Source organism: Crinia signifera, chromosome 1 (genome assembly GCF_055691185.1).
Source record: "Crinia signifera chromosome 1, ASM5569118v1, whole genome shotgun sequence".
NCBI classification, from domain to species: Eukaryota; Metazoa; Chordata; class Amphibia; order Anura; family Myobatrachidae; genus Crinia; species Crinia signifera.
Genome location: NC_139217.1, coordinates 169,370,311 through 169,384,808, shown reverse-complemented (window position 1 = coordinate 169,384,808; position 14,498 = coordinate 169,370,311).

The window sequence follows — 14,498 nt, the reverse complement described above, 5'->3', positions numbered from 1 at the left end:
AACATATCTGCATTGAAGTCCTCACTCCCTTGTCACCTCCCACAAAGTTCCTGACTGTCAATAACTTTTCAATTAAAGCCCACCATGACGGTACATGCGCAGCGCAACATAGGGCCTGATTCAGACACGTTTACTAGGCTGCTTATGTACGCAACCTAGCCAACAAGTAAATGCCCGTCCTAATGCCTGCCCCCCTAGCTGTGTGAATCCCCACATTTGCATGCAAGAGGATGTATACACATACACATCCCCTCACATGCGGCCATACGAGTTAAAAAACATTCGAAGGTCGGTGACCACCAAATTATTTTTTCTGCGTTCGTAAAAAAGTCAGCCTAGACTGACTTTTATTTGCAATGAAGATGGGCGAAAAGGGGTCAGTCATCAACCCACCAGCATTTTCATGGGGACATCCATAAAACGCTGGGCATTCCACTGCTGCTGGCCCCTGCCCACCCCCTTCTCTCCCCTGCCTGTGCAAACACCTCGGCAAGTGTGATACTCCAAAAAAGCATTTGCACAGGGGGTCTGCACATGGGAAGACCCGCACAATCGAAAAAATGGGCCGGAATTCATCCCCGATGTATTAAACCTGAATGAGGCCCTAAAACCTTTTTAAAAGATTGAAATCATTGATGTCCTTTAAATTGAGAAGGAAACATTTTTAGTAAATATGACTAGAATTGTGAGCATCATCAGATAACCGCATTCATAGACATGATCAATACCATTAAAATGCTGGCAAGTTAATAGTCTGCAATACATTGCACAATTATCTCTAATCACCTCTATAAATGCTCTTTGGGCAGAATCTGTGGTGCAGTAATAGTTCATCAAAAGCAAGTAAAATATAGAGTATAGTGAGAGACGGGAATGGACATTCCATCTAACAAGGTTACACCTGCTTCGTATGCATCTTTTGAAATCATAATAAGGCTGGAATGTATCATTATAATACATCAAATGCTATATCTCCATAATTTAAATGTTAACAAAACTTTAAAAAGCACATTTCATATTTATTATTTTATTTACAGTACATGCTCTATGTACTCAGCTTGTCAGATAACACAAGCGTCACTGGGGGATATTCAGACCTTATCGCTGAGATGCCATTCTGCAGCACCCTGTAATCAACCCGCGATTACATAGCCGCTGCCCAGTCTAAGTAAATCCCACCCCATGCAAGCCAGTGAATTGTTTAGCATGGCATGTAAAAATTAGCTGGATGGGGGATTCGCTGCAAATCTATATGCACGATGCTTACCATCGAATGATTTTTCCATTGTGTGCAGTCTGTGTGTAGCCCAGGACTTACTCAGTGGTAGCGATAGAAACAGTCAGATCGGGGCCAGAGCCGATGTCACACAATTTTCAATAATGGGCGTAAAACAGAGAGTGTACAAAGGGAAGTTTTCAAAAAGTGGTGGGTGGTGTTTTCGCAGAACTGCATGTACACTAATCTAAGTGACTCTCAGGTCTCACCTGGCTGCAACTAAGTGGACCAGGGCTCGCACCAGCAATCACCACTCTCAATTGCTAAAATACATACACCAGCACACACTAGTGAGCCATGTACCATACAAGTTTCTCTCATTAACCAATTAACTAACCAGATGTACTGAATGCAGGCCCACGGTAAGCACAGTTTTTTCCTAACATTTAAAAGTTTCATGCTTCAAATGTAGATCCAATGTTAAATGGTCCCTGAGACCCGATTTTACATTGGAACAATGTTAAATGCCCCCAGACCCCATTTTTAATTGTATACCCACCCTGATGGGTAATTACTATGTGAAATGCCCCCCATTGTTAACGCCACGATCAACGCCAACCCGAAGCGTGGCGAGCACAGCGAGCCCGCGATGGGCGGCGGTACGTGTTCTCCGACCTTTTCATACCCCCACTATCCACGTCGGCGTGGAGTTGATTTTATATAGTGTGGCGAGCGCAGCGAGGAGACGTGTAATACGAGCCCGAAGCGTGGCGAGCGCAGCGAGCCCCGTGGAATACATGTTAAGTAATCCGCTTCGGGCTCGTATTCCGCGTCCTCTTGCCACGCTTCGGGCTTGGTGGCTCGCAGCGCTCACCACACTATATATAATCAACTCCACGCCGACGTGGATAGTGGGGGTATGAAAAGGTCGGAGGACGCGTACCGCCGCCCCTTGCGGGCTAGCTGCGCTCGCCACGCTTCGGGTTGGTGTTGATGGTGGGGTGGCGTTAACAATGGGGGGGCATTTGACCTATTAATTAACCATCAGGGTGGGTAAACAATGAAAAATCGGGTCTGGGGGGCATTTAACATTGGATCCAATGTAAAATCGGGTCTCAGGTACAATTTAACATTGGGTCCAATGGCAAAATCGGGTCGGGCGTGTCGCATCGCATGCCATTATAATGGCATGCGATGCGACCGATTTTTTGATTGTACAGGAACCTCTTAAAAAACCCGAAAATTGGGTCGGTCGGGTCTGATCGCATGCCTTAAGTTAAGGCATTCGATTTAAACAGATATTACACAAGTACCAAAAAAACATTGAAAAATGCTTCCTTGCTTTGTTAATGGGCACTAATTTATAAAATGTATTTTAATAAAGACAACGAAGTGTGCCAATTGATGTAATTATTGTGTATGTTTTGAGTTGCGAATAAAAATAACCTTGGGTCAAATGTAATAGGGTGAGAGTTTCAGAAAGTGAGAGATTTTAGGAGAGTTTTCCCATTCTTTTTAAAGCAGCAATCGACTAAATGGCAAAATCAACCTGGTTTTGCAGTGTAAATGATTGCTGCTTTAAAAAGAATGGGAAAACTCTCCCAAAATCTCTCACTTTCTGAAACTCTCACCCTATTACATTTGACCCCTTGAGTGTGTGCGTACATACGCAAAGTGCATACCTCCCAACATTTCTGGAACAGGAGGCGGGACAGGTTGCATGCCGGAGGCATGGCTATCAGAAATGGGGCGTGGTCTATGCCAGTGCTGCTGCCACGAGTCCACGCCCACCATTTTCCCTGCTGTGGGGGCATGCTCAGCAGCTCCATGAGCTGCTGGCTATGCCCTCAGCCCATCTGGATGCAAGAATAGACGCACAGCGTCCATTCATGGACGACAGGGGGGGACTCCCAACTGCCCGCCCCCGCCACGGGACACTGCGGGATTGTCCCCAAAAAAGTGACATTCCTGCGAAAAGCGGGATGGTTGGGAGGTATGCAGTGCATCAACCAGCGCAAACATGAATGTGCATAGGAATGTGCATGTAAGTGTGCATGTGACTTGAGTACACTCCCCTTTGTGTACCGTTGCAAAGTCTCCCGTTCAGATTAGAGATGTGCAGGTCTGGATTTACTCGGATTTACCCGGAAGTCAAAACGGGATCTTATTGGCTATCCAGCTGTCACATGTTTTGGAGCAAAAACATGTGACAGCATATAGCCAATAAGATCTCATTTTGACTTCCATATAGCCAATAAGATCCCATTTTTTACTTCCGGGTAAATCCGAAGTCAAAACTAAATCTAGTTCATTCATTGTTTCATAACCTGCACCATTATCAGTGAACACTTGCTATAGTTCTATTGGAAGCAGGCATATTTACATTTATTCTGCATAGCTTGAAAATCTGTCAACATGCCCTTACTGAATTAGCTGCAAAAAAGTATGAATTTAGGGAACGCAATGTTCAATCAGTTCATTGAAGATTGTATATTGTGTTGAGTTCTCTTAAATAAAAGCATTTAGACCGGTGGATCCCAAACTGTTTGCCGTGGCACCCTAGGGTGCCTCGGAACACTTGCAGGACTGCCACAGGTTGGTAATCCAGGACCAATTCAAATTATTCATAGTCAATGTAACAGGCAAAACCAGTGCTTGTGGCTTCCAAATATAAGATATGTAGAAACAGAGATTTGAATCCTGTCCCTCACAACATACCTGACACTAAGGATGACATATAAACACAATATACTTAATTTAATATTTTTTTCCAAAATTCTCAATAAGAAACATTTGACCTAGGGGTGCCATTCTAGGGTGCAATGATTCAAAAAAGTTTGGAAACCAAAGAGTTAGACCAAATGAGAAACTAAAAAAAAACAGCTGGAAAACCACTGCAAATAATTTCCCATAGTTACTTATTAAATGTCATCACAGTGGAATCATTGCATTTGTGATACCAATGAAATTTTTTTGACATCATTATAGTGATTTATTTATTGATAATGATCAATCTTTCCTTGGGAGTATTTCTACAAAGGACATATGGGGGGAATTTAATAGGATGAGAGATTCGGTAAGAAATCTCCAGTTTTTTTAAACGGCAATCATTTACACTGCAAAAAGCAGTTTGATTTTGCTGTGTAAATTTAGAAAAATTGCTTGGTTGAACAGCGCACCGTGACCAGTGCTCGGGGCTAGCAGCAGTATTTACAGGTGACCAGCCTGGTATGACTAAAGAGCAAATTAGATTGGTGATACTGCGCTCTGCTCCTTTTTGGGTGCTGTGATGTGGAGTACAGCTGAATACGAGTGTCTATCTTAACCAAATAACCAATGCAGTTAGGTGTGTGATATAGGGCCTTATTCTGATCGGTGCGGTCGGATCCGAATATGCGGCCAGGACTGTGCGTGCGAAACCCCGCCTTCCATACGGATCGAGAACTACGTCCGTACGCAGTAAGAAGCTGGCCGAACGGACCGCACGTGTATTTTTCATGGAATACGCCTCCTCCATCTCAGGGAACCTCCTCCATCATTCGATGGTCGCAGACCATCGAATGCAGGACCGAGTGGTCCACCAGCTCCCGCAACCTCAGACCACACGGACATTTTTCCGTGCAAAAGCAGGGATCTGGGCGGGCAGCTGACATCCGGCGATGTCATATGTCCGTCCCCTACACGTGCGTCACGACTGCATTACCATACGTACGCCCAGCGTTTGCATGGGAACGCCCATGAAATGCGGGGCGTATGCATATGGTAATGAGCCCAAATAGCCCTTCACGCCCCTCTCCACCCCCTGTTCGGAGTGTTCACATTTCATGCGGGATTTGGCCAGACGCCCCGCTCGCACATGCGCAGAGACGCCTCTGCACATGCGCAGACACAAAACATCGGCGGCACGAACGCACGCGGATATTACCGCACCAACCAGAATAAGGGCCATAGTGTTTTATTGTTTGTACACTGTAATGTCGGTCACAATTCCAAATTACGTGCAAACAAAATATATCACATATGGGGCAAAATGGGTGGCGATTTTTAGGCGTTTTTAAAAATCGCACAAAATCGCACTTTTTAATATCGCATTATTTGGCCGATTTTTGCATATTTAATGAGATGGGAATTCGCTGCAAAATAGCGCGATAAAGTGCGATATAGTGCGATTTTTTTAGTCATAAAAATGTGCGATTTTCAGTCATGAAAATCTGCACATTTTCATAAATGTGCGATTTTGGTTTAAAAAATAAATAAAATAAAAAAACGGCATGGGGTCCCCCCTCCAGAGCATAACTAGCCCTGGCCTAAAAGAGCCGGTCCTGGTTTCATAAAATCACAGGGCAGAACAAACAGGGGTCCCCTGGATTTTACAAAACCAGCACCAGCCTCAAGGGCCGGTCCTGGTTCCCAAAATACAGGGGACAAAATGAGTAGGTTTTCCCCCGTATTTAAAGAACCAGCACCGGGCCCAACCAACAAGCAGGGAAATGCCACAGCTGGGCGGAGACTTTTTATACAAATGCCAAAGCATTCATCCCCCTGACCGGTCAGCATGGGTCCTGGGGAAGTGGGGAGCCCCCAAAGAAGGGTTCCCCCCCCTCCAGAACTTACCTGCCCATGCTGAAGCCCGGGGCTGATTCTGTGTAAAAAATAGATGAAAAACTATTCTCTTGTACCGTGGAAATATGAGTCCCAGCAAGCCTCCCCTGCATGCTGGGACTTGGAGAACCACAAGTCCCAGCATGCGGGGCATTAAAGGGCCCGCTGGCACTTGTAATTCCACAGTAAAAGAAATAGTTAAATAAACACACTGACACCCATTAAAAATAAAACTTTAATATATCCAAAGCCCACACATACTGATACCTTACCTATCTTGAGCCCGTAGGTAGGTCCGAGGTCCAGTGCTCCTGGGTCCGGGGCTCCAGGGCTGTAGAGTCCGGGGCTAGTCCGGGGCTCCAGGGTTGAAGAGTCCGGCGTCCAGGATCTGAAGAAATCCATAGGGGGACCTGTGGAGGAAAATCCTACTCACCAAGGTCCTCAGGAGAATATATGTCCTCTTGATCCGACATAGTCCAGGTCTTCTTTAAAAAAAAAACTCTACTCCCACTGGTACCCGTCTGACTAACTAGCCAGTGAGACGCTGATGCTCCATCTTTAGCGTCTCTCCTCCGAATGATTCTATTGGGCGCCAAACTCGGCTCCTGATTGGCCGCTAGGCGGCCAATAGAATCATTTGGAGGAGAGACGCTGAAGATGGAGCATCAGCGTCTCTCTGGCTAGTTCGTCAGACGGGTACCAGCGAGAGTAGACGCAATTTTTTTTTTTGAGTCTAAATACATACCTCCCAACATGACCCTCTCCAGGAGAGATACATTGCTCTGCTCCTGCACTTTCCTCTTAATGTATGATTGCCATCACCTGTATTGAAGCAGCTTTCTTATCAGTTAACCTGTTCAACACAGATGAAGGCAATCATACATTAAGAGGAAAGTCTAGGAGCATAGAATTGTGTCCTGGAGAGGGTCATGTTGGAAGGGAATCGGTACATCTGTCAGAATGAACTTAGGTCTACAGTCATTAGGTCGACCCCATTAGGTCGACTGGCTGGAAGGTCGACCTGATTTAAGGTCGACATGGGCCAAGGTCGACATGACTTAAGGTCGAATTTGCATAAAGGTCGACATGAGGAAGGTCGACTGGTCATAAGGTCGACATGGGTTTTTCACTGTTTTTTTATCCGAATGTCGACACAGTGGACATGGACATAGTTGGCAATGAGAATCGGACGCTCGCTATGCATTGGGCACGGTGGCTCGCTTCGCTCGCCACAGCTTTAATAACCTCCTCCACGCCCTAGTGGATGGTAGGGCATGAAATACCGCCTGTCGGCACATGTCGGCTCAAAAAACAGTGGAAAACCCCATGTCGACCTTATGACCAGTCGACCATCCTCATGTCGATCTTTATGCAAATTTGACCTTAAGTTATGTCGACCTTGGCCCATGTCGACCTTAAGTTACTTTACCATCCATTGCGGCATAGAGGGAGACTATAATAGTTTGCCGACCATAGCAAGGCAACATCCCAAAGCATGGCAAGCCATGGGAGTGTACACGTTACACTAATTTGGGATCCATGTCAACAGTTGTCGATAATGTCATAATTTATCTTAACTCGTGTTGACCTTTTCATGTGTCTACCTATTTTATGTCAACATTTTGACCCTGTCAAGATTTTGAAACTGTCAGCCTTTCCTATTTCGATCTTTGACCACGTTGACCTTTTGACCCTGTCGACCTATTGCATGTCGACCTTTTGGAGTCAACCAATTGACTGTCTATCTAGACTCTATCTAATAATCCACACCCAAAATTACTAAGGCATCTCGTTTTGCAAATCTACACACTCACACAGTATCAAAAAAATGCTAATTTCTGTGAGCACTCTCAATCACAGTGACATTTTTGCTACTTTTCTGCAAAATATCTGAGTATTCACCTACAGTACGGCCAGAAAAAATAATGTCTACATGATTTGGTTCATCTCTACTGACAATGTAATTCTTGCTTGTCGATGGAGCGGTATGGATCATAAGATAGACAGCAACTAGGTCGACACCACTAGGTCGACATGCATGAAGGTCGACATGCAGGGAGGTCGACATGACTAAAGGTCGACATGGGTTAGGTCAACAAGGTCATTAGGTTGACACAAGCATTAGGTCGACATCAGGAAGTTCGACATGGGATTTTTCACCTTTTTTGTCCCAAATTTCGGAACAGTCGACATGGACACTGAAACGTGGCAACGGGTCTCCACGTATGGCTCACTGCGCTCAACATTCTTTGAGCTCACTATTTTATTCTCCACCATGCCCTAGTGGATGGCAGGGCATGAAATACCGCCTGTCGGCACATATTGGCTCAAAAAAAAAAAGTTAAAATGTCGACCTTTTGATTGTCGACCTTTTGACTGTCGACCTTCCCCACGTCAACCTAATACTTGTGTTGATCCAATGACCCTGTCGACCTGACCCATGTCAATCTTCCTGCACGTCGACCTTCAGTCATGTCAACCTTCATGCATGTCGACCTTTAGTCATGTCGACCTAGTGGTGTTGACCTAATACTTGTAGGCCTAATGCTTGTAGGAGTGCTTTATAGACTCTAAGTCATGTGAGCATGTGATATAAACTCTGTATATTATCACCTTTAGTAAAAGAAACATACTGTAACTATGGGTATGACCATGTAACAATATGCATTGTGACTACTCCAATCTCTGAGCGTCAACTGCAGATATTTCTCACTATTATCCCTGTATGAGACTATGGCACAGGTGAAGATAAATTCCCAGCTACGGAGTGATTGTTCACATTTCCTAACCTCAGACTTAATTTGTTTTATTATAACCCCTGACTGCTGTTCCTTTTAATGGAATAAGAATTTACAAGTTCCCACTGCGTAATCACTTGCACAAACTGGCAAGGAGGAATTCCATTTATCAGCAATTTTTTCTTTCCTTTTAATGGATGCCCTTCAAGGACAGCACCCAGGTCAATGCAGTAAAGGTAGGTGCATTAATCATCTGCTCTGTGAAAAATAACAAAAAAAAAAAAATAAATAAAGGGCATTAGCACATGATCAACTATGCCGCAGTGATTACAGGTCACACCCACATTACAAATAATCTTCTAGCTGTCAAGAACAATATCATGAATGTGGCAGTAAAGAATTTTATAAGGGAACCAGGCAACCTTTTCAACTATAAAAATGCTATTAATGCATTGTTAGTTGGTACTTTCATACAGTGATTGAATATTTTATCGCTCAGGTCTGGAGAATGTTCTACACTCTCTGCTGATTGAAGCATAATTCCATTTACAGAATAATCTCTTAACGACCGGTACCCATAACCTGAAGAAATCAGAAGTCCGCCATTGTGATTTATCTAGTACCACACCAAGGAGGAGAGAACCAGTGACAGGTTACAGTTAGATACAGAATGCTAGAAAGAGTATTTACTGTAATCAACTACTGAAGATAGAGCCAAGGTTATATTTTTATAACTATGCTATTGGATATATTTTCCACCTTTTAACATCAAAACTGAAATAGTTGACAAAGGTGACAGGGTTTACTTTACTGTTTTGTAACTTAAATAATGGCCTTAATTATAGATGATCTGTCAGAGCATCTCAATTAAAAAAAATCCCCAATTTACCAATGCTGTTTTTGATACAGGTTGAGTATCTCATATCCCTACATCTCTTATCCCAAATATTCCGAGAACCTCAGGTGTTCAGAAAATTTCAGGTTTCCTTTCCCCCCCCCCCCCACACCTTTTATTATACTTACCTTGTCCCCTGGTGTCCAGGGCAGCCACCAAAATCCTCCTCAGCGGCATCCCCGGTCCCAAGGATGCACAATGGCATTAACAGTTTATCTCATTTTTCTATAGATGATTTCAGATACATGTATGTCCTACTACTGTACGTTGAGTTATTCCAGAAAGATTTAGTACCCGGCATAATGATTTTAATAGGCCATATCTATTTTCAAAATATCAAAAATCAGGGGCTTATCCCACTCATCATGTTCAGAGGTGCCACCCAACAATCATCTGTGCTTTGCTATCCATGGCATTCCTGATACTACATCACAGTATGTAAACAAACATCCCAGCTGCATGGCCATGTTGGATCTTGCCTAGTGATTCTCATAGTCCAACAAGGTTCCAGACTCACATGATCGGTTATTTCAGTAGCCTTTAAGAGCTTCCTATTTAAACCAGACCCAGAGTACAACTAACTTCCTTCTCAAGAGAATGGTTCGCTGGCTAAGAGCTTCAGTTGCTTTCAGCTGTTACTGTTCTCTCCATTTACATTCAGGTGCCTTTTCTCTGTATTCTCCAAAGTCATTTTGTGTCGACGCTAAGAATAATATTCTGAATGTGTGTATGTAGCAAATAAAAAAGATGGATTCTTTTAATATTTTGATCAAACATTTAAGATTGTAGTCCATTGTAACGGTACCCCAATTTTCTGTGAGTCCCTAACCAAGAATATAGGCTGAGCACACCATTACGTTGCAGATAAATGTACTCACTGCCTAGCTGCACAGGTAAACATATTACTCTTCCTGCCAATAGCAATGTCTTTCTGTTTTGTATACGTATATGGCATTAATACTGCCACATAGTTGGTACAATGTACAATATTGGTTATATTGTGTGCGGGCATATTTCTTTTTTAATTTGTTTCTCAGCAAAAGCAAGCTACAAGACCTCTGGTAGCATACTGTTGGGGGTGGTTGACAGGTCTCTATGTTCAGAGTATCTGATTGCTGGAGTCTTAGGTTCCATTTACACTTGTGTGCATCAGTGCAGTGGCAAAATTAGACATTTTGTGCCCTCCTGACATAAAAACTTCTGGAGCCCCCCATACATTTATTGTAATTTTTTTACCTAACTGCTCACTGCCTGGGGTTTCATGCTCATTGACAGGAGTTACATACTATTTGAAGGGATATCATGCTCAGGGGTTTACTTGCTTAGGTACTTGTGTAATATCTGGGCGCCCAATTTTTTCATTGCATCGCATCGCATGCAATATAGTGGCATACAATTCATGCAATGCGATTTTTCATTGTAAAGACCCAATTTTTAATTGTATAGTCACCCATGGGTGATTTCTTACCCCCACTATCCAACTACGTATGGAGTTGATTTTATATAGTGTGGCGAGCGAGGCGAGCCACCGAGCCGAAGCGTGGCGAGCGCAGCGAGCCCCTGCGAGGGGACGCAGAATACATGTAAAGTAATCTGCGTCCCCTCGCGGGGCTCGCTGCGCTTGCCACGCTTCGGGCTCGGTGGCTCGCTGCGCTCGCCACACTATATAAGATCAACTCCATGCGTAGTTGGATAGCGGGGGTATGAAATCACCCATGGGTGACTATACAATTACAAATCTGGTCTTTACAATGAAAAATCTAATCGCATCGCATGCCTTAAGTAGTTGCATGCAATGATAAAATAGGGCGCCCAGATAATACACAAGTACCCATGCTTATTGCCAGGGGAAAAATATATTTTCCAGGGGCAATATCTATATATATATATATATATATATATATATATATATATATATATAGAGAGAGAGAGAGAGAGAGAGAGAGAGAGAGAGAGAGAGAGAGAGAGAGAGAGAGGGGGCTACCCAGTAGGACCTCTAGCATCTATTCAGTGGTCCAGTAGGCCCTTTAGTATCTGTCTCCTCCAAGGTGGCAGCCATTTTTGGAGGGACATTTTTAGCCAGACCCATTGGAATCTGCAGAGCCCATGAGCCCCCACAATGCCGGCTCCCCCAAGCCAACACTTGGGCTGCAATGCCACTGTATAATTGTGTAGGTTCCAGGTCTGATTGTTAGTCACCAGCTCGCAGACCGGAATTCTTTAATACTGGCATCAGTTCTGAATTTTATATATCAAGTTTTAGCTTCTTGTGATCCTGACACATGCGTCAGAAGGGGCAGTGTTATATAAGCCCAGAGGCTTCTTTTGGGCAGTGCTGATCTGAAGATGGCATAGCCCACCACATCCGAGCTTTAGAATCTATTGCTTTCTGGGGCTTCTCACAATCACTTACAAAGCCCTCACCCACTCCTTTCCCATTTACATCTCTGACCTTATCTCCATTTACACTCGCTCCAGTTCTCTTCGCTCCACTAATGCATGCCGCTTCTCCTGTGAACAGGTTACTTCCTCCCACTCCTGCCTCTAATATGTTTAATGTGTTGCTCCCTATGGAATTATCTACCACACTACACATCTCACCACCTCTCTACAAAACTTTATACAGGCTTTTAAGTGCCACTTATTCTCCTAACCCAGCTAGCTGTAATCTTAGCCCTCTGGTACATACTCACTGTCTACCGCATCTGTGTCACCTCTCTCTGTTTTAAACCATCCCCATACTTCTCTCGATGGCATCGAATGCGTCGATTTATGCCACCCTAATACTTATTTCAGTATCGTCTGCTGATACAGATATGTTTATATACCTTGTACTTGTTCTATACTGTCTTTTCTTGTTTTGCATATTTGTTTATATTTGTTTATTTGTTTATATTACTTGGCACTATATAAAAAAAAAGATATTAATAGTTGTTATAATAATAATAATAATAATATGACATATGCGACTACATTTCAGAAAACTGCATTTTTGAGGTTTAGTCGCATATTTAGTCTTCCTCATCGTTGGACATCCCAAAGGATTTTCCTAAAAAGTTGACATGTATTTGCAAACTTTATCGCAGGGAGAAACCAGATGGGTAAGGGCAGCCTATTGCCCCCTTATGCATTGATGCCAGTGCAGAGGTGACCCAATTATTACCGGGAGGTGTCGGTGCAGATGTCAAATATCTCACCCTGCCAATTCTTCATAACTCATGAACATTTTTATGTTAGAACCTTCTTATTAAAATATGTATCTGAAGGAAACAGGAGTTAGCCTTCTCCTCTGCTTTTATTGTATTACATTTTATTTAAGTATTGATGGAATGAAGATTCTAATGTAGAAAGAGTATCTGACAACTGCATGTTAATCATGTTTAATCTATTGTATGAAATACCTCCTCCCTAGGGTATACTATTAAAGGAACGAGAACAGCTCTGTTGGAAAGGTTATGTTACTATATTAAGTATTTTGTTAGTATGACACAGGCATTCTTCCAGATTTACCAAACTCATCTTGTCTCAGATTTCCCTGCAAGTGCTATTTGTCAAATCAATGTGACAAATCATGTATGCAAATTAAATGTTACAATAACAAGGTCAGTAATGTACAGCAGATATTCCACAGGTGTTTTATAAATGAGAATATACTTTATAAATGTGTACAGTACCCCTGCATATTGGGATAAGCGGGGGGGGGGGGGGTTTCTATTCTTTAATCTGCCCAGTAGTAGATAGATTTACCAATTTGGATAGTCTCAAACAATCCACAACTGCTTTGGCATTTTACTAATTACTGTAGAAACTAAGGGAGTAGGACGTGATTTATTTTCTGCCCACGGTCTAGAAAAGTGAAATATGGAATTCCACAGTACCCCACCTTTAATTGCAATTTCTACAAATTTCATGACTTAAATCCACTATACATTATACAACTTCTCCGAGGGGAGAATTCTAATGGGATGCCCCTTAAACAGCCGGATCTTCTCAAGTGGCAGGATCACATATGATATATCGTATGCAGTCCTTTAGCATATGATATATTGTATGCAATCCCGCTGCGGGAGGCTGTCTGCGTCGGAGGTCAGATGTGCAAACTCTGACCCCGATCTGATGCACATAGGACCACGCCAGGGGCTGGCTGGCAACTTTTAGCCTAGGGGGCAAGTCCAGAGCACTGGCCCATAATCAGCCAAGTCACCGTCGGAAGGAATGCTTTTGCGCGCCGTAGGCGCGCCGAAAAATTAGGGGCGTGGCCTATCATAAGGGGCGTTGCCTGTACCATGATTGTATTGTGTACCTGCAGATTGCACATTTTAGCGAACCTTGTAATACCCATTACACATAAAGCCACATGCCGTAATGCCAATTACACATTATGCTGAACACCATGATGCCAGTTACACATTACGCCCAACACTGCGATGCTAATTACTCAATACACCGCACACTGTGATGCTAATTACACATTATGCTGCACACCTTGATGCCCATTACACCCCATACTGTGATGGCAATTACCCAATGCTCCCCACACCGTAATGTCCATTACGCCCCATACCATGATGCCCATTACACCGCACAATGTGATGTCCACAGTGCCAGATATGCCCCCACAGTGCAAGATATTCCGCCACAGTACCAAATACACATATGCCCCCACAGTGCCAGACACAAATGCCGCCACAGTGCCAGATATTCTGCCACAGTGCCAAATACGCATATTCCTCCACAGTGCCAGATATGCCCCCAGAGTGCCAGAGACACATATGCCCCCACAGTGCCAGAGACACATATGCCCCCACAGTGCCAGAGACACATATTCCCCCACAGTGCCAAAGACACATATGCCCCCACAGTGCCAGATATGCCCCCACAGTGCCAGAGACACATATGCCCCCACAGTGCCAGAGACACATATGCCCCCACAGTGCCAGAGACACATATGCCCCCTCAGTGCCAGAGACACATATTCCCCCACAGTGCCAAAGACACATATGCCCCCACAGTGCCAGATATGCCCCCACAGTGCCAGAGACACATA